This window comes from Bos taurus, chromosome 16, assembly GCF_002263795.3.
Source record: "Bos taurus isolate L1 Dominette 01449 registration number 42190680 breed Hereford chromosome 16, ARS-UCD2.0, whole genome shotgun sequence".
NCBI lineage: Eukaryota > Metazoa > Chordata > Mammalia > Artiodactyla > Bovidae > Bos > Bos taurus.
Window position 1 is genome coordinate 44,939,610 of NC_037343.1, and position 22,012 is coordinate 44,961,621.

General features: G+C 44.6%; 1 protein-coding gene across 8 annotated transcripts in view; it reads left to right on the plus strand.

Annotated features, from left to right (window-relative positions):
* Window positions 1-22,012, plus strand: part of RERE (arginine-glutamic acid dipeptide repeats) — a 415,037-nt gene that overhangs the window by 323,695 nt on the left and 69,330 nt on the right. The window lies entirely within an intron of this gene.

A 22,012-nucleotide genomic window follows, 5' to 3' on the forward strand; every position in this document is an offset into this window, starting at 1 on the left:
TAAGGCTGCACCTTGTTTTTGTTGTGAAGTCTGCTTAGGGTCTCTAACCTGCAGAAGGACAGTAGTCAAGAGCAGGAAACATAGACTTTAAATCAATATCAGATCTTTCATATTCATTCTGTTACTGCTGCTGCTGCTAGGTCGCTTCAGTCGTGTCCGACTCTGTGCAACCCCATAGACAGCAGCCCACCAGGCTCCGCCATCCCTGGGATTCTCCAGGCAAGAACACTGGAGTGGGTTGCCATTTCCTTCTCCAATGCATGAAAGTGAAAAGTGAAAGGGAAGTCGCTCAGTCGTGTCCGACAGTGGGAAGATAGAAATGTACCCAGAAGTACATGTTTTCTAACTCATGGATTTTATCCCAGCAGAAAGAGTTCTAATGAAGCTCTCCTCCACCTTGTGACTTTGGGGAGAAGAATTGCTACACAAAGCAGGGAGATTTCTTGTGCTTTTGCAAATACAGTCTTCAGTATGAGCATCACCACTTGACATTTGCCCTTGAGGCTGACCGAGATTAAGATTAGGGCTGGCACTGATACACATATTGATTGATTGTGAATTCCTTGCCTGTATTTAAGAATAGCCTATGGGAGAGTGTTTCCTGGTCCCACTCATTCATGTTTTCAGCAGTTTTTATCAAGTGCTTGTTCTGTGCCAGGTGCTATGTTAGGCACTATCAAGGGGAACACAGGGCCCCCCATCGAGAGGGGAGACCACCTGTAAATCAGTGTGTGCTGAGGAAAGCCATGGGCAGGGGGCGGGGGTGAACCAGATGGGGGCCTGGCTTCTGTGAGGAGGCAAGCCTTGGATATTGAGGGCCCTAAGGTGGAAGCGCACCTGGCGTGTTGGAGGAACAGGCAGGAACATGTCCGAGGGGAGAGCGGCAGGAGAGGTGGGGCACAGGTCGGGTGGCCGGTAGACCTGTGTTCAGAGTCTTGCTGTTTGCTCTGCGTGAGTGGCTTCTGAGCACAGGGACTCCATCTGCCAATGACTCTCTGGCTGCTGCTTCAAGCAAGAGTGGCTTCGGGCTGTGTGAGAGCCCAGGCCTGGGTGACCGAGTGGCACAGCAGCAGTGGTGATAAGAAGTGGTGAGATCCTGGGTGTGTGCCCAGGGAGGTTTCCCTGGGGTGCTGTGGATGAGGGCAGCAGGGGTTGAGAGGAGTGAGGGAAAAATCAGGAGGCAGCAAGGAGGGGTCGAGATAGTGAGATGGTCCTTGAAGCTTCCATAAGAGAGCACCAGCCTTCTCAGCGGTCCCTCAGTTCATAGGAGTGTTGGTGAAGCCTCAGCTTTGAAATAGAGAATGTGAAACTTGACCCGATTAGTAAAGAGATGCAGACAGCTCAAACTTTTGTCCTTGAGACAGTGGCCAAAGTAAAAATGTTAAACTCAACTGTGTTGAAAAGTCACATATTAAAAAACTAAAAATAGAGTTGCCATATGATCCAGTCATTTCTGGCCATATAGCCAGAGAAAACTCTAATTTGAAAAGATACACGCACCACTGTTCACAATAGTCAACACATAGAAGCAACCTGAATGCCCGTAGAAGATGAGTGGGTAAAGGAGATGTGGGGGGTGTGTGTGTGTGTGTGTGTGTGTGATGAAACATTACTCAGCCTTAAGAGAGAATGAAATAATGACATTTGCAGCAACATGGATGGGCCTAGAGATTATCATACTAAGGGAAGTAAGTCAGAGAAAGACAAATATACGATACCACTTATAGGTGGAGTCTAATATGACATGGGTGAACTTATTTATGAAACAGAAACAGATTCATAGATATAGAAAGCAAACTTACAGTTACCAAAGGGGGAACATGGCGTGGGAGAGGGATAAATTAGGTGTTTGGAATTAATAGACACAAACTGCTATGTATAAAAAAGATGAACAACAAGGTCCTATATATTGAATATAGTTCCCTGTGCTGTACAGAGAACTTAGATTCAGTATCCTGTGATAAACCATAATGAGTATGGTGTGAAAGTGATTTGGTATGTGATAAATCCTAATGAGTATGAAGAGAGTATAAAAAAAATTTATATTTATATTACTGAATCACTGCTGTACAGAAATTAACACAACATTTAAATCAAGTATACTTCAATTAAAAAAAAAAGTCATGGATATTGTTTCCCACTGTAGACCTATTTATGTGAGAAGAAGTAAGAGATCTGATGGGTAAAAATGTTAAATTCTACACAAAGCCTTTGTGAAAGACAGACATAAGGAGATGAAAAGGCTGGGACAGTCGTGGACAGTGGCCCATCCTAGGGCCTGTCAGCACGGATGTCCCCTGACAGCTGCTTCCCAGACTCAGGCTCCTCACTTGGTCTGGTCTCTCCTCTCCTTCCACCTTCATGTGCCCACCCCCGCCCCGCCATTGTCCCTCCCTTTTCACTCCTGCCTCCCCAGCTCCTTTCTCTCTCCCCCTTCATTCACTCCTCCATTGACCTTTCATTCCCTCTGGACCTTTCACATTCCTGCTGAAAAGAGCTGGCTTCCTTCCCCAACAGCATTTGCTTACATCAGACGCAGGGTGGGCAGTGTCCTCTCTGCTGCCTCTTGGGGACATGCAGCAAATGGTAGGATGAAGGAGGGTCGGGAACCTGACACATGGGGAAAAGCCCAGCTTGATTCTGAAAAGTGAAGCAGGACTCCAGAGTGCCACTCACTCCCAGCCTGGGATAATCATCTCTAACCGCATACATCCTTGTCAGTCTGGGCTCATTTTTACCATGTTTGTTTTAGTGTAAGTTTTAAGAAATGTTTTGGCAGTCATCCAGCCCTTGCAGAGCCCAGGGATCAAATGGTTCCCTTACTCATAGGAAGTTAAGTTCACTTTCTAAAACCTCAACAGGGAATGAGGGAGGGTGATTGAGTAATTGATAGGCTGAGGGAAGCCTCACCTGAACTGTCCAGATCACCTCTCTGAATCGTTTTATGTGGCAGTAGGGCACATAAACCAGCACTGCTCTTAACCTGCCACCCCTCCTGCTGAAACTCCCACATTTTCTCACCCCAGGAATCAGAAGATTTAAGCAAAGTAAATGGGCCTGAACTCAAATAAATACATGAACCTGCCTCTTTTGTCCCTCTTAATGTTCTGTATACTTGGATGCTCTAGTTATGTTTGAATTTCATTGGCTCCAGTATATCAGTTTGACCAGCTGCCCAGCATCTGACCCGACTCCAGCATCGATGCACTTGCTTTCCTTTGCACAGACGTGAATGGAGCACCGTGTGAGAGGGTTGGCAGGGAGCACCTGCCATGGGACCCCTGGCTGTGCTGACAGTGGGAACCTCCTGACCCTGTGGGTCTTCTGCCCTGGGAACAGACTCCTCTCTCTCTCTTGCCAACCCAGACCCTAAGGTTCAGCATCAAGGCACTCCGCTGCTGAACTAGGTCTGCATCCTTTATTGGCCGCTCCTGAAGCCTCTGTGCTGCATCGTGACAGCTTTGTTCCTCACGGTCTTTATTTCTAAGTTGGTTGTCCTTCTAGTTTGTAGACTTGTGAAGAGTGAGGACTTTCTGATGGTGAAAGTAATGTCTCTGCCTTTGAGGCACTTGAGTATTGACAACTCTATTTAAGATGATTGGTTTTAAACTTCACTCTAATTGACACTGTCCTCAATCCAGCATTTAATGGTTAATAATTATGCATCAGCACCAAGGAGAAAAACTTTTATATGAATCCAGTGATGCATATAAAAGTAAACCTTAAAAGTTTACTTTTGAGAAAAGTTCCCAAATTATGGTTAGCACTATCACCGGACCTCTTCTTCTGAGGTCTTTCAGATAACGATTAATTCTTGAGATCTTAGGCCTCAGAATTAAACAACAGGAGGCCTTTCATTTCACACTTCCTCTCAGTAATTCCTTAGACACTTGATGTGTTGTTACAGATATGGTATTTCTTATTGAAGTTGCCTTAGGGCTGAGATACTTTAAATTCTATTGAACTGAAGCCAGGTTTGTGCCAGTTTCTGTCAAATTCTAAGCCAAATGACAAAAGAACTCTGTTTTAGAGGAGAGACTGTTGGAAACACCTTGGTAGCTAGCTCATGGGGAAGTCTTTCAGGCTAAATAAACCAGGTCAGATCAGAGGAGTGTTTTTGCTTTAATTCAAGAAGCTTATTGAACCCCTAACATGGGCTAGGATGGAACCCATGTCAGTGACTGGCTGCTGCCTTGGAGAATGATGTTGCTGGTTAGCCAGTTTCACTTACAGCATGCTAAAAATATTGTTCCTTTTCAGGAAACCATCCAAATCAGTAGAACTCAGGGAGAGAAAGAAGAGGAAAGTACAGATCAGAACTTAAAAAAACAACAACCCTAGATTATTAGGTTTTTAATTAAACATGATGAACACATTTAAATATAACACAAAAGCCCCAGGGCTGAACTGCGCCTAATCGAAACAGATTAAGCCACCCTTCCATGCTCGGGTAGTTATTAATTCTGTTTGTTTATGCATGCAGGCTGAAGGGAGCATTTGCGCCCTTGTGTTGTTGCTTATTGCACTGGGATTCCATTGCTTGCTTGGTGCTGTGCTCTTAATTAGCATTCAGCTGTTGATTATGGAAATACTGGGGGTGCTAATTGAATTCTTTTCAAAATTCAGGGCCTGCATTTTCCTTGTGGAGTTTGGCCTGCCTTGCAAGGTTGTAAGATTGGGTGCCTCTCTGAGCTGTGCGTTTCACCCTTTGCTTCCCATCCACTTTGCTGTGTTTCAGGAATTACTTTCATGCAGAAATAGCTTTGGGCATAATTCCAGGTGTTACATAAGGGAGAGGTTGTGTTGCTTTGGATGTCCCTGCAGAGTGCTTCCATTTCATCTTGGGTAACTGTAACTTTTGGAGGTTTCCCTGGTGGCTCAGATGGTGAAGAATCTGCCTGCAATGCGGGAGACCCGAGTTGAATTCCTGGGTGGGATCCCCTGGAGAAGGGAATAGCAACCCACTCCAGTATTTTGCCTGGAGAATTCCATGGACAGAGGAGCCTGGTGGGCTACAGTCTATGGGATTGCGAGCAGTTGGACACGACTGAGTGACCAAAGCTTTCACTTTCAACTGTAACTTTTATCTTGAAATATGTGTGTGTGTTCAGTCCCTCAATCGTATCTGACTCTTTGCAGCCCTGTGGACTATAGCGTGCCAGGCTCCTCTGTCCATGGAATTCTCCAGGCAAGAATACTGGAGTGGGTTGCCATTTCCTACTCCAGGGGGTCTTCCCGACCCAGGGGTGGAACCAGTGTCTCTTGCTTCTCCTGAATTGGCAGGCAGATTGTTTACCACTAGCGCCACCTAGAAAGCCCCATCTTGAAATATGGTTCCCTTTAAATATTTCATATCAACTTTGATGTAATACATTGAGGTGAACAACCTAGATACAGATAACCTCTGGAATTTTTTATCCAAAAAGCGTTAATCCGTGGGGACAATAAACCTTAATTGGTCATGTACATGGATTTTACAGATTCATAAATTTTAAAACATCTGAACCATCTTTCAGTTTAAAACTCCATTTATCATAAACATAAATGGAAGTCTTTCTTTTGAAGTTGACATGACATGGGAGACTAATTCTCTGAATATCTGTAATCCAATGAACCCAGGCCACTGGTCAAGGATTACTCAGATGGAGGACACAAAGCCCTTGCCACAGTGTCTTTCTTTAGCAGCACCTTCCGAGGCCTTTGTTATGGCCTTTTTGGAATGTTTGCTCAATAAAACATTGTTTTCGTTGTTCACTATTTTCAAGCCAGGCATCTGGATGTGCCAGAAGACAGAGCTGCTTAGTGGGGCAAAAATACAATGAATTTTATTTACTGTTTGTGTGGCAGCTGTAGAAAATGGAATTCACAGCAGAAACGAAGTTAAGTCCCTCCAGCAGCAGGAGGTGGTGGAGGTGAAAGCTGCGGGGGCAGGGTGGGGTGCCTACAGCCCACGATTACCTACTTGCAGATGTAAGCTTTAGGATGTCCGTAATCTTCGTGTTCGGTTTTAAAGGTATATAACATTAAATATAGGAGAAGGCTTAATTGAATTATATTTATTTTAAGAATGGTCCAAAAAAATAAAAAGAATGGTCCAGTTTCCAAAGTTGTGGAACATTTTATATAGTCTTTCAAGAAATGTTGATGAACCTGTAGGTCATCCAGTATGAATCCATTCATTTTCTTTTTCTTTTTTAAATTTTATGTGGCTCTTTCTCTCCTGTGAGACCATTATTATAAAAACATTAAAGGGAAGTTGAAACCTCATCACCATCTCACATTTTCCTTGTTTCATACTCTCTTCAAAGTACTTTGTTTCATGTACCTACATCATTTTATGTCATTGTAAACTTACATAAATTGAATCATAACATTAAAATCCTCACTTTCTAAAGAAATCTTAATCTGAAATTTTTTACGGTTTGCTTAGAACCCGAAATATAGATATGCTGTATTTAGTGCAACTCATAATATGTACTCAGTAAATTTTAAATTGGATGAAAGTAGTTTTTTCTCCCTACTGATTACCCTTCCTCTCATTTTAAACTAAATTGGTAACCGTTTCTTATGAACAGCTTAATCCTTAGATATGAGAGTAGAAAAAAGAAAAGGAAGAATTATAATGTGTGTTGCCATACATTGTACGTATAAGTAAAATACATGTTGCTCATGTTACGTATTCTTATTATGGTCCATGGTAAGAATCAGGCCTTACTATTAAAAAAGGAAGATGTACATTTGGGTAAAATTTGCCTAATGTTTCAGATATTAGTGAAACTAAACTATCTTTTCTGTAATTGACTCCCATCAGACTTTGAATCAAACTCTTGTTTAAAGAAGTCAATAGTGTGGATAGAGTGGAGTTTATTGTCAAGTCCTTTTGGAAATGAGACACCAAATTAAAAATCAATTATATGTGTAGAAAAGTTGGTGTAAGACAATCAATTTTGTCAGTTTGCAGAAAGATTCTACTGTGTAACAAGCTGTGAAAAGAACTGTACTTTAGAGTCCTTTAGTAAATTAAATAAGCCAAGCATTGGAAGGGGAGAGATATTTCAAAAATTTATTTCATTGTTTCATATCAGTAGAAGTTGCCTCTGGGTTAAATCTACAAATTCAGCTGTGACCTTGCCTTTCACATATGTGGCTTTATTGCTTTCTAGGCTTCCTCTTTATGGTGTGCTCAAAGTTAGTATGCCTGTTTCTCTCTTTTTAAACAAGAACTTTTTTTTTTCATTTTCTTTAACAAGTATGTTTTCACGTTCCTTATCCCAAGCCCTAATTTTAGTGTTTTTTTGTTTTTGTTTTTAAGAAACCTAGCAGTGCATTGTGCTGTTCTCTTGGGCTGTGTGTGAGTGTGTTTTCTTGTTCATGCACGTGTACGTGTTTGGGCCTTGGGGCAATGTAGGATAGGACAGAGACCTGGGAAGTAACCCCACATGGAATACAAGCATAGCATAAATTAGTTCTCACTGCCCAGGCTAACCTTTTAAAATCAAAGAGTAATTTCTATGGGACATTTTTCATTTTTGCTTGAAATGGGGCAGTGTTGGGCAGAATCTTCAGCCTGAAAGATTAATAAATATGAGAGCAGTGGGTTATTGAAACCATGTTTCCATCTCATTTTCAAGGACGTGAAAAAAAAATGAAGATAGCATGTACTTTCAGCCACTCTCCATCATCTTTCTCTGTTCATTTTAAAAATGAGAGCAAGGCATGAGGGGACTTGAGAGATGCATTTGTTCTCCGATAGACAAAGTGGTTACTTTATAAATGAAGAGGCTGGAAAAACCCTTTCCTTCTGCAGTTTCTTAGCAACAGAACTGAAATCAATTTTCATTGTGTATGCATGGAACACTTTGTGTACAGTGACATTGGAGCCTTACATTTTCACAGGTGAAACACACCTTATTAGCCTGGTAGCTAGAATTCAGGATTAGGGAAGGAAACAAGAGGTTTAAAAAAAAAAAAAGATTGCAGTGAGGGGGAACCTACATTGAGAGGAAGTAACTCATGGAAGAGGAGAGTGAAAAAGTTGGCTTAAAGCTCAGCATTCAGAAAACTAAGATCACGGCATCCGGTCCCATCACTTCATGGCAAATAGATGGGGAAACAGTGGAAACAGTGGCTGACTTTATTTTGGGGGACTCCCAAAATCACTGTAGGTGGTGATTGCAGCCATAAAATTAAAAGACACTTACTCCTTGGAAGGAAAGTTATGACCAACCTAGACAGCATATTAAAAAGCAGAGACATCACTTTGTCAACAAAGGTCTGTCTAGTCAAGGCTATGGTTTTTCCAGTGGTCATATATGGATGTGAGAGTTGGACTATAAAGAAAGCTGAGCGCTGAAGAATTGATGCTTTTGAACTGTGGTGTTGGAGAAGACTCTTGAGAGTCCCTTGGACTGCAAGGAGATCCAACCAGTCCATCCTAAAGGAGATCAGTCATGGGTGTTCATTGGAAGGACTGATGTTGAAGCTGAAACTCCAGTATTTTGGCCACCTGATGCGAAGAGCTGACTCATTGGAAAAGACCCTGATGCTGGGAAAGATTGAGGGCAGGAGGAGAAGGGGATGACAGAGGATGAGATGGTTGGATGGCATCACTGACACAGTAGACATGGGTTTGGGTGGACTCCGGGAGTTGGTGATGGACAGGGAGGCCTGGCGTGCTGCAGTTCATGGGGTCACAAAGAGTCGAACACAACTGAGCAACTGAACTGAACTCATGAAAGCTGTCTCCTCTTGGCCCACTTGTGTCTTAAATCTAGTCTCTCTGAGGTAGAAGTAGTAATGGCCTTGGTGGCCCCCAATTGCTGTGTTCACTGAGGTGCCAGCCTGGTTTTTGTATTCCCCAGTAGTGTTATGTGCTTATTCTTCTCCTGATAACCCTGCATACTGCCAAGTGATAACCAATTATGTTTCAGCACTTGCTTTAGGACATTTTTCCAAAGTTATGTTTATATGGGTAAATTCCAGTGCATTATCCACACCTATATGGCAGAGCACTGAGGTGTTAGGAAGCAGAATGTGTTTGGTGGTCAGAAAGAAGAAAGACAGTTTCCGCAGTTGGATCTCACCTTAGTGTTCAGGCCCAGGTCTGTGTCTCCAGCTTTGGGCTTGTTGAGTTTGGTATTGGGGCTTGGCAGAGAGAAGAGATGGCAAGTGAGCCTGAAGACAGGATGAGTCCTTCATGCTGTTCACCAGGATACTCGTTCAGTTCTCATTTTAGATTACTGGTCAGAAGTCATTCATTTATTTCATTAATGTCCAGGGAGCACCAGCACAATGCCAGGTACCACTGTGTGTGTCGGTGATAACAGCAGGGAACAGAAGGAACAAACCCCCTGTCCTCATGGAGCTGACATTCTAGTGGAGAAGACAGATTGAAACAAGACCTTAAGTGACGTACCTAGTGTGTTCGCCAAGTGCTAGAGTCTTGTATCCCCAGAATGTGGCCCAGGGCCTGGAGCAAAGTTGGTCATCAGAAAACATTGTTTGACTGGGTTGAATAGTAGAGGATATTCCCCCTCCCCCCAAGTCCCCAGATCCTCAGACCACTTCAGTGGAGCTGGCCCCTGACACTGAATACAGTCAAGGAGGACTTCTGAGTCATCCTGTGTGAGGCCAGAGCATCTTTAGACTCCAGCAGTGTTATGTGGACGCTTCCCTGCTCTTTTCTTCTTGGTAGCTTCCCTTGGAAGGAGCAGCCAACTCCTTCCAGTTGTCTGTTTTATTTTCTTGTTGTTCAGTCGCCAAGTCGTGCCCGACTCTTGGTGACCCCATGGACTGCAGCATTCCAGGCTTCCCTGTCCCTCACCATGTCCCAGAGTTTGCCCAAGTTCATGTCCATTGAATCAGTGATGCCATCCAACCATCTCATCCTCTGTTGCCCTCTTCTTCTGCCTTCAATCTTTCCCAGCATCAGGGTCTTTTCCAATGAGTCAGCTGGTTCAAATCAGGCAGCCAAAGTATTGGAGCTTCAGCTTCAGCATCAGACCTTCCAGTGAATATTCAGGGTTGATTTCCTTTAGGATTGACTGGTTTGATCTCCTTGCTTTCCAAGGGACTCTCAAGAATCTTCTCCAGCACCACAGTTTGAAAGCATCAATTCTTCAGTGCTCTGCCTTCTTTATTTCCAGCTCTCACATCTATACATGACTACTGTACATAGGTTTGACTATACGGACCTTTGTCGGCAAAGTGATGTCTTTGCTTTTTAACGCAGTCTTTAGGTTTGTCATAGCTTTCCTACCAAGAAGCAATCATTTTCTAATTTTGTAGACTCTGATTTTAAGAGCCTATTCCTTGCATCACTTAATACTTACTGACACGTGTGGTTGCAACATTCTGCTGTGAGCGAGTGACAGAGGGAGAGAAGGGCACTGCCCAGTATTCATCTAACCACTTGGACTAACCCACCTGCCCTCAGAACTCTGTGTCTTGGGTGGTCTTGTTTTGTAATCACAGAGATGTGAGATGTGGGTAATATATTTTTCCTGTCAGGATTCCTCTAAACCTCAGGTATGCTCCCACTATTTGGGCACTTTAGGAGTGTTTTTTCCCCTTGCTAGAGAGCTAGACTCCATGTAATTGATCCCAGCAGTAGGAAACAGAACTGTCAAGTTGATACACCACAGAACCCATGAGGAGGAGGCGGCGGCAGCGAAAGCCGCAAGTGAGAAAGAACCGCAGAGTCAGAGGATCCTGGTGAATGACTGAAATTACATTATGTGTCCTGAGGGCTGAAAGCCTACCAACACCGCATTCAACATTTAAAATCTGTGCCTAGAGCCTGTTTTGTTTTTTTACCGTGTATACTCTGTCATTCTGGATCATTTTATTAAATGGTCATAAATTACGACCCCCGCAGAACTAGGAAGATCTCCATCCTACAGGTAGGTGGAGGATACCTTGGACATGGAGAGTCACTGCTGCTTTCCTGTGTTGGTCCACATCCTCCCGGGGCACCGTGAGCACGACTGAGACAGACCCTGGATGCTGGGGGAGGTGGAAGCTCAGGGTGGCCGCTCCCACTCCTCTCTGGACACTCACTATGGGTGGAGGTAGGGGCACAGGCAGGAGGAGGCCCGGTGGTTTAGGAGAAGATGCTGGCCCAAGAGCAGAAGGCCCAGGTGACGGTCCTCATACTGGTGACCACAAGGACGTTGGGTCTCCACTTGGGTCTTAGTTTTCTTATCTGAGAAATAAGGAGAGGAGGAGGAACTTTGTGATGGCTGACAGGTTTGTGTAACCGGAAACTGGATCTGATGCCAGTCTCGGGCTACTGCCCCACCTCCAGCCTTTTACTTCCAGGAAAACATGGGCAGATATTTTTTCTAAATCATCTCTGGATAAGAAATATGAAAAGGTGGACACCTGCGTACTCACACGTCTTCTTAGTACTAAGGGTTCTAGGTTTCCCCTTGCAGCTAATTTGTAGGTTTTGATTATGAATTTATTTTTTTCCTAATCTTTCCCATCAGCAGTAATAAAGGAGAACCTTCTAGACTACAGAGATGCACAGTAATGAGTATTATGTGCTCTGCCAGAGTGGGAGGAAAGACTGATCCGTGTTCAGTGGATTTGCTTCACATTGCTTCAGTCTCCCTCCTCCTCTGAGCAGCCCCGAGTCTTCTCTGGAAGCCTCTGGTGTTGGAGTCTGTGGAGGTATCACATTTACTAGTAAGCTGCTTTCCAAACAGGCACTATTAGCATAAATTAGCCGTTTCCCTATTCTGTCTGGGCCTCTCAACTTTTGGGTAACAGAGCTAAAGAGTTTCAGTTATCTGTTTTTGAAAGGAAAGTTTTAGAAAATGAATTTGACTATGGTCTTTAGTAAGGGAACCAGTTGACCCGGACCCCAGACCCATATGACATTCACCTACAAGTCAAAAAGCTTTGCTTGTGGAAGGCCCTGGGCTCTGTGCTCTCCCGTGTCCCCAGCAGAACACCACCTGGGCCCCTTGATGGCATCAGATGAAGCTGTTCAGACTCCTGAAGCTGCTTAAAGAATGGGGTGGACTCTGCATACTTAGTACCTTCCTTCCAGTGCTTGGAAATGCTGTTCTCCAGTCTTTAGCAGTAATATAACAAAAGTTAGAAGATACTTTCAGATCGTCCTGAAGGACAGCCCAGCTTCTTTGCCAGCTTCCCAGGTTTTTGAGCCCAGAGCAGCCTGACCTTAGTGGTTTGTTTTCCTCATTAGAGCTCTGACTTTGTAATCAGCTCACATTTTTCGTTCTTCGCTTGTTCTGTCTCCTCCTCTCAACTTTCTGTAAAACCCCATGTCAAACATTCCAGGGATCTGTTTTCTTGCTTTTAGGCTAATTTTCAGAGGGATCATTCAGTTGTTAAGCATCACACTATGTTATCCTCAGCTGGTTTGGAATAATTTTAGGCAGTGGAGGATTCCATTGTTATGAGGACATGCATGTATGGGAGAGGCCCTTTCCTTCTGATGAATACAAAAGGGTTCTTAGAGCCCCAAATCACATGTCATCATCATCAGTGTCTGGGTAACCAACTTTAGATGTTCCTTAGATAATATTATACAGGGAATAGGAAAGACAAAGGGCTTCTTTTTCACCTTCTATCACATTGAATTCCACTGCATTTCCATATCTGCTATGTGCAAGGCTCTGCTGAGTATTGGTGAGACCCCTTCATCCTCTGTTTACTGTTAAGTGATGTGTTTTGTATTTAGCTGAGATTTTTAGAAACAAGACTTAAAAATGGTATTGATTTCTTTATCTAACAAGAGGGGAACTTCTTGGGGACTTTAGACAAATAAACATCATCTCTTCTTTAACTGCTGAGATCTCTGCAGGAGGCACCACTCACCTTGATAATTGCCTGGCAGTGTGGCATCCTTGACTGATCCTGGCCGCGGGTATAAATGGGCACTTGAGTCGGACATTGTCGCCACAGGCACCAGAGAGGAGAGAGCAGGCCCACAGTGAACGCCTGCTTCTAGTGCCTCATCTCCTCCTGATCCTGTGAGCTGATCCATGGAAGACCAAGGGGTGAACCCAGTCTGCTCTGTTTTCCAGCAGGGAGATTGGGTGAGGCTCTGAGGAGGAGGCACCTTGAAGTATAGATGGGGTTTCAGCAGGCGGACACCCTAGATTTTAATGGAAGAACAAAGGTTTAAAGAATGTGGGTGGCTGGTCAGTAGCTGGTTGCCCAGTTGAAGGATGCTGTAGGTGGTTGAGTGGATAAGATGGGTGACTTGAAGCCATCCACTCTTTATGGGAAGAGAAGTTTGTGTTGAATTTAATAGGAAATACGGAATAATTACATATATTTGAGTGTGGGGAATGGCAGGACTGGGACCGTCACTGAAAATTCATCTGGCAGTGACAGGGACTGGTGGATGGAAGTGGTAGAGAGGGAGTCGTGGTTCTGGCTGCACATTAACATCACCCGGAGAACTTGAAACGTCCCAGTGCCCAGACTGCGCTCTGAGTCAGAGTCTCTGTCTGAGGTGGGACCCAGGCGCCCATATTCTCGGCCCTGAGAACCACAAGACTGGGTGAAGTCTGCAATCCTGGTGGAAGATTTTGAGAGCTCTGAGTTTACAGCAGTGGTACTCAACCTTGGTTGAACACTGGAACCACACAGGAAACTTTAACACACATACACACACACACACACACACAGGAACCACACAAGAAAGTTTATCACATACACCCACAGGAGACATGGGTCTGCCCCAGAGACTGATTTTACTTCCCCCTGGGATATAGTTAGGGTGCTGGGGTTCTGCTCTGCAGCCGAGATTGAGAAAGACTGTGGTGGAGGCCCTGAGAAGCAAGAGCAGGGATTAAGAGAGGCCGAGGAGCTATAGTAAGACCTCTGTTATGTGCCAGGTGCTGTGCCGAGAGCGTGGCGCGAGGTGACTCATTTGTGGACATTCTGCACATGGAGAAGCTGGGTCACTGCCAGGAGGGAGAAATTTGCTGAGGTCACAGCGCGGTTCGTAGAGCCTGCTTTGCCAGCCCAGCCTTGTGCCCGAGTCCAGCTCTTCACCTGCTACACTGCTTGGCCTGTCTGGAGAAGCCCAGCTGATTGGAAATAGGGAGCAAGGAAAAAGTTGAGAGATGCTGTTCAGACATTGTGTTTTGGTGCAAGGGAGGAGGCTGCTGGTACAGCTGATAAAACCCTGCAATCAAGAGTAGTTGCTTCGGGGAGGGGAGGAGAGTTTATGTTGAATTTGAAGTGATTGTAAAAGATACAGGTGGGTGTCGCAGTTAGGTATGGAGGTCTAAAGATAGAAGAACTTTCTCATGTACAGAGGGGGTCATAGTTAAGGAAGCTGAACTTGAAGAGGTTAATTAGCTTGCTGAGGATCACAGAGCTAGCAAGTGGCAGGGCCAGGATCTGCTGAGGTTGCCAGGGGAGACCGTGCAGCAAGAGAAGAGACTGAGGGAATTTTTATGTTGAGGTGCGGAAGACTGGACAAAGTGATGGAGCCACTTAGTACAGAGTCAGGAAAGGAATAGTTGAAAGGCAGGAGGAAGATTTGGGTCCTGTTTCATTTGTTGTTAACCATTGTGTTTGTCTTGGTAGGATATGAGGAATGATTATGTATTTTTTAATGGGGGCAGTGATAGGGCTGGGGTTGACTTTGACATAACTTAATTGGAAGATTGGGTAGAAAGTTGGTCCAAGGTCAGGATGCGGAGGCATGTGTAGCAGTGTTGATGGTGTTGCTGGAGTAACTGTTAGTCCAGTCCGGATCCAGAACTCAGGGAACCAGGGCAGAAGTGGCAGCGGAGTCGAAGGGCTGGAAGTCACGAGTCAAGGAGAAGAGGCTTTTGTGGGATTCACAGTGACTGTGCACTAGTAAAGAAAAGCAGTTTTCTGGTTTTCACAGATGTCCAGTCATAAGTGGATGGCTAGGTTGGAAGATAGGAGGGGGCACCAGGAATTGTGGCTGCGAGCAGCTCTGGGCAAAGGTTTTTCACGTTCCTGAGAGTGCTGTCAGAAGGCAGGGTAGAGAAAGGGACTTTTAGCTCGGTATTGGCTCGCTGATAGGCAGTGAGAGGCTGGCTTGGTTGGTTGATGTTATGATGAGGGGAAAGGTTGTGGATGATGCTCTCAGACAGGCTTGTCTTTGCTGGAGTTGAGGAACATACGTAGAACCAAGCTGCTGGCCCTATCACTGGAGCGGGGAGGACGATGCTGTGTGCACCGTGTGTGAAGCTGCTGATGAAGGGGGGCGTTGGGGGTTAGGGCGCTTGGAGAACGGGGGTGGGGGGAGAGACAGTAACTCTAGGATATAAAGAACCAGTTGGGGGATGCTAGGGTGAGATGTCCCAAGCCAGAGGTAGGGATGGGAGGAGAGTAATGGGGAAGGGGTGGGAGGGAAGCTTGGGCTATGGGTGATGGCGCTGGGGAGACTGAGAGGTGGCCCCCAAGCACTGGTCTGCTGAGTGATGTGCTTCCTAAGGGGCAGTGCATGTCTCACACTGGCTTCCTCGGCAGTGAGGCTCAGCCGGTGGTAAATTGAGCTGAGCTGGATTAATACATAGAGCTTGAAGATGGAGGCAGATGGTGACCAGGCAGGATTCTATGACTAGAAAAATATCTAAAATGTAAGATCACAGGATGGATTGTTGGCTTCAGAATATATCGCGCTGTTTGTTTCCTTGGTCACTCAACAAATATTGGTCATTGAACTGTGCACAAGGCCCTAAGTTCTCCAGATAGAAGTTAGCAGTGGACACACTGTTCTCATGGCACTTACATTCTGTGGGGGGGGGGGGGGGGACAGAGACAAATAAATGAACACCAGTAAGGTGATTTGGGTAGATGCTGTGAAGACAGTACACGAGTGGCACCCAGGCTCTGCCTTCTGCAGGGGAGCAGCGTTTCCTGTTCCGAAGCACCTTCTGCTGAGCAAGTCTGGGCAGACCATGCCCCTGAGAGCTCAGGTCAGTTCAGGAAGAACGATAGGTGTTTTTCTAATAATTCATGTTACTTGTCCCCCATCTGGTGATCTTCCGGGTCGTGTCTTAATTGCCCGTAAACTGTTCCTTGTCAGGACTACATAAATACCCTCAGGGCTCAGGAGCTTTCGGTGAGCTTAGGACAGACTGAGTTTTGCTGAAAGGAGAAGTGGGAACTTTGCTACAAAAGCAAGAGTTAGGTTGTCTGCTTGAAGTTCATGTGTTTGTCACGTGAAGTCCGTGTGTTTGTCATGCAGAGATGTGCATATTCTAGTATGGGGGACATAATAGAGTATTTTCACATGCCAAAAAGATTCTGTAAACCTTTATTCATGACTTTGGATTAGGGGAAAGGCTAGACAACAAGGGTCTGGTGCTTGTTGAAACTTTCCCTGGTGATCTTCTGCCCGCTTTGGTTGAATGCTCTCTGTGGCTGGGAGGGGAAATAGGGGAGAGGCTGTGGCTAAACCCAACAGGCGGTTCCATCCAGCCTCTGGAGTTCCTGTCACATTTCACTGTAGTTTTCTTTTCTTTGATGGCTCCTTGGTATGATGTATTTTTATCAAACAGACATTAAAAGAAAAAAAAAAGGCATGAGGGAGCTTAATAAGTAAAGGATTCATTTCCTCATCATGGAGAACATTTCTTTCATCCTTTTATTAGACCACAAGAGTTTCTTCCCCTCTGTTCACCATCCTGGACAGTGGAAGGTACCCCCGCCCCCACAATCACACCTTCCCATGGTCAAGGCAGTGGGAGAGAGGCCATGAAAGCCAATCCCAGGTCTCCAAGCTGTCCTCAGATTAACCAGGAAAAGAAACCCGCTGCTGGTGGGAGAGATTTCGTCTGAATGCTCACTGCCATTGTGTCCTGTGTGTTTTTTTTTGGTTCACAATTTGAAGAAAACCAAGAAATTCTAGTTTCTCCTCTTTATTTTTTTCCTACCCACTCCCATCACTTCTACTATTCTCAGATGACTCCCCATCTGTCTAAAGAAAACCACCCACTTGTGACATCATTAAAATTTGGTGGGAAAAAGCATTAGTGTGGGTAAGCCTGCCCATTTCTGGTTGAGTCTGTGCCTGGAACCAGTTTTCATTCTTTGGAGATTCATTGATTTTCTTTTGAAAAATCAAGTATTAACTAAATAATTAGAGCTCTTCTGGCCCTGAAAGGCTCAGGTGCTGATAATAGAGTTTGTCATTGAAGAAACAAAATGCCTGACTTGTATGTCCAAAAGACTCTGCCAGATGGCCCCACAGGACCTCCGCACTGCATGGAGAGAAATTCAGTGATGGACGTGGGTGCCTAGAGCCTTGTGCCAGGCAGAATGTGGGAAGTTCTGTCGTGGGGTACGCGGAACATTGGAAGAATGAAGGAAGGTGACAGAACATGGGCGTGCAGTGGTGAACATATGTGTTCAGGGTTACGCCAGTGGTCAGTGAAGATACTCAGAAATCCCGACCCCGTAGTCCAGCCCCAGAGCAGCTTCATGGCAACATTGCCCAGAATCCCTTCATGGCGGGAGATGCAGACATGGGAGAGGTCAGGGCATGTTCAGGAGCAGCGGGGGCCTGGCTTCCGTTGAGGCAGGGGCCACACAGGGACCACCCCTTCCTTCTCCCTGCATTTCTCATAGACGTTGTTTAACACGGCACTGTGTTCCCCCTGAGCTGAAATGAAACCTCAGAATCCACTTTAATACAGCCTTTGACTCAGGTGCTTGTGTCTGGTGGGATCTGAGGCCCAAGTGATAAGACGGAGGTCCCTGAGCACTCTTAATGAGCACTGAGGAGTCTGAACTCTTTATTCTTCTAAACAGAGGAGTGCCATAGCAGTTTTGGAATTTAGAGAAAGAAGGGCCTTTACCTCAGGGGAACAACAGTCACATAGTGTGGGGTCTTCAGTGGTGCCATATCTCTGGGTTCTAGAAAGTGTTTCTAATAACCCTAGAAACACTCAATTCTGTGAGTTAAAACCAGAGTCTGATAAACCTAGTTGAGATGTGGCATATGTCCAGTACCCAAAGAATTCTGGTCTTTCTTTTAGGTACAAAGTTAGACAAAATTTCCCCATAAAGCCCCTTAAAAAAGCTTTGCTTAAAAAGCCATATACTCCCTCCCTAGTTTAAGTTGGCATGTACTCTTTTCATCATAAGCATGTGCTTTCTTACATATCATAAATACTGACATTTGGAAATAAGACTGTCCCATCACTCTTTTAAATAGATCGACTGCATTTGAATGCCATCATTATTTATAACCATTATCATATATTTTTTAAAATACACGAATGGGCTCCTTTTTAGCAGTAATATTTGACAATTTATCTTTCTCCACTTTAAACCTATAACTAATAATTTTCCAATCTGCTTCTCCTTGATGTAAAGCATTTTGTGCTTGAGAGTGTGTTGTCAGATCACCTTTTCATACTCTCGAAAACAGAAATGTGTGTGCTGTTATTTTCTTTAGCAATAAAGCTCTAAGTGTTAAAAGAAAATCCTCTCTGATTATGCTGTAATAATTATAAGTGCACAGTTGATCAAAACAACAAGATATTAGTTGATAAAAGTTTTAGTTTCTGCTTAATGTTTGTTGGAAATTAAATAACTCAGTTTTTTAAACACATTAGTTTTTGTATGACTATTACTTATTGTTGAGATGAGACCGTATTCTGCATCGTGTTATTCTCATTCCTCACTTATTTGTAAGTGCTCAGAAACCTTGTTTACATAAATAGGATAGTTTTGTCACTCATTTATTGAATTCCTTCCATAATCAAAAACTGTAATTTATCATCAGATATGATTTTCATTGATATACCAGATGACATCTCCATGAGCTTCTGCTGGAAAGTACCTGACCTGCATGAGGCTTCCAGTTGTGACCTTGGCGTTGCTCATGGTGTCTTGAATTGACCCTCTGTTCAGAGCCCAGAGTTCGTGCGTGAAGCAGTGTTGCCTCTTGGCCATCTGGATGGGAAAGAGGGAGGCCTTTGTGATGAAGTGAGAGGAGGATGATTGTGAAGGAGGAGGCAGGAGAGGAGAGTTGCACCTTGCCCACAAGGGTGTATTCTCAGGCAGATGAATTTTAGGAAAGAAAATATATGAAAGTTGAAGTTCTGGAAATGAATTCCCTTAAAACTGAATCCACATACCCATTAGAATATCTTGGGGGGACTTCCCTGGTGGTCAAGTGGTGAAGACTCTACGCTTCCAGTGCAGAGGATGCAGGTTCAATCCCTGGTTGGCTGCACAGTGCAGCCAGTAAATAAATAATAAAACTAGGGGGGAAAAGTCTTTGGTGTCTGCATACGCTGATTTGTAAGCTATAGGCTTACATACGAATCTTGCTTGCCAGGCCCACTTCTAGGCAGTGGGATAACCCATGGAGTCAGGCCCCCATAGGATCTGGGTTGACCTTGTGGTGAGGGCCAGCCAGGGAGCCTTCCATTGGTCAACCTTGGGCAGGAAACCAGGCTACACATTGCTTGGTGATGTAGCGATGAATAAATTACTGTCTTTGCTCTCTAAGAGTTTATAATCTGAGCTCATAGTATAAAACAAAACATCACCCCTGTCCCCCCAAAAAACTTGACAAAAATAAAAATCCTCTGTGAGTTCTTGTTTAATGTTATTAAATAATGTATGTATATTTGCATTTTTAGTGTTTTGATAACTGGTTTCCATTGTAATATCACTTTATATGTTGTTGTTGTTTAGTCCTTAAGTTGCGTCCGATTCTTTTTGTGAATCCATGGACTACAGACCGCCAGGCTCTTCTGTCCATGGGATTTCCCAGGCAAGAATACTGCAATGGGTCCCCCTTCAAGGGATTGTCCCGACCCAGGGAGTGAACCCATGTCTCCTGCATTGGCAGGCAATTCTATCCTGCTGAGCCACCAGGGAAGCCCTCACTTTATTTTAGGCATTTTAAAACTGTTTTGTAAGAGGTTAGCCTTTACCAGACTGCCAGCAGGATCCATGGCACAAAAAAGATGAAGAGCTGTGTTCTGAGTGCTGACCTTCTCCAAACACTGCATCAGTCAGTTCCCAACGAGTTCTGGATGATGCAGAGTTTTCAGTGGGACTGTGATGTGAGGTGACTGAGCTGATCCTGCCCCATAGGTGTTTACCATGTTGCATTAGACTTTCAGATTCAGACCTGGTACAGTCAGCCTTCCACACCTGCCGGTTGTGCATCAGTGGGTTCAGCCAACTGTAGGTCAAAAATATTCAGGGGAAAAAAATTCCAAACAACTTCCAAAAAGCAAAACTTGAATTTTCTGCACACTAGCAACTGTTAACATAGCACTTATATTGTATTACAAGTAATCTGGAGATGATTTAAAGTATAGGGGAGGACATGCATATGTTATGTGCAAATACTAGGCCATTTTCTATAAGGGACTCGAGTATCTGAGGATTTTGATATCCTGGAGGGTTCAGGAACCAGTCCTCTTAGGATGCTGAGGGACAGCTATATCCTCAGGCACTGTAAGTCAGCTTGCTGCTGCTGCTGCTGCTGCTAGGTTGCTTCAGTTGTGTCTGACTCTGTGCAACCCCATAGATGGCAGCCCACCAGGCTCCCTGGTCCCTAGGATTCTCCAGGCAAGAACACTGGAGTGGGTTGCCATTTGCTTCTCCAATGCATGAAGGTGAAAAGTGAAAGTGAAGTTGCTCAGTCATGTCCGACTCTTTGCAACCCCACAGATTGTAGCCTACCAGGCTCCTCCGTCCACGGGATTTTCCAGGCAGGAGTACTGGAGTGGGGTGCCATTGCCTTCTCCAGTAAGTCAGCTTACAGTCCAGCATTAGGGAATCGCCACCAACCTGCCCAGCCACCAGGGGGCGTGGTTCTCGAGGGTCACTGGCCTTCCTTGCCCTCCCTGTTCCACAGTGAGAAATCCATGTGAGAGGGAAAACTTCCGTCATCTCCAGATTGTGTTTCACAACAATTGAGAATGCTCTTGGTTTTATTATTAAGTAATGTGAGATTGCCTAGTTATGGTTTGGTTTGTTTCTTTTAACTTCTCAACATTCCTTATTTTCTTCCCGGAGCTTTCTGCACCAGCTGATTTGCTCCACGCACCAGGTCGCCTGACTGGAAACTGCAGAGCCATATTTAGGTCAGGTTCTCGCATGCCGCTGACTTTCTCTCATTTACGGTATCACATTTCTGTTGCCATACACTGTGTGATCTGGACCTCCCCACCGCTTTTTAACAATTAGTAATTGAGCAGGAAGTGTGTTTTTATTACAGTGGCCTTTTGATTTTGATTTTACAATCATGTAGTGTTTAGCAGAGAGCAGAGGTGGGGAAGTGGCCCTCTGAAACACATTTTTGACAGAGAGAAGTCTGTTGTTTCAGCCACTTGGCTATCTGTCAGCAGTTCTCAGACTTCCCCCTTGTGTTGGTTGCCTGGCAACCTGGGGCTGGAGCAATCAAACCGTGGCCAGTGCTTTTCCAAGCCCAGACTGGGAAATGATTTATTGGTGGAACGGTAACAACAGTAAACCCAAGCCTCAGAAATGGATCTTATTTTTTTTTTCTTTCTTCTTTTTTAAACCAGGGGTTTATACAAACCACATCAAGAAAAAATATAAAAGAAAAAAATATCAGTTGGAAGGTTTAGTTGTAAAAATTTTTAAGCATAAAATTAAGGCCTATAGTGAACTTCTTCTGTGTCGGCATGTGTATAGGATGATATTTTTATTTAGTTGCACTATTACCCTTTGCTTTCTTTTATTGTACTGCAGCACCGAACATTTTACAATTAATGCTTTGGAGTGGGGCAGGGGGCATAAATTAGGATACTTGGGATGTCATTCTACCATGAGAAACCCAGCCCAGGCAATGTTTGTGGCCTGCCAGGGGTCATCTGTGAAGCCCTGATAGAATCAGGCTTGGAACCAGAGCCCACCTTGCCTGATGCCTGTGTCTGTATTGTTTGTCTTCTCATTGAATGCAGTGAGCATAAAATGTGGATCACTCTACTGCTTATTTTTTCAACATTAGCCAAAAACTCCCAAGACCCTGCATCAGTGTCTGCTGTGT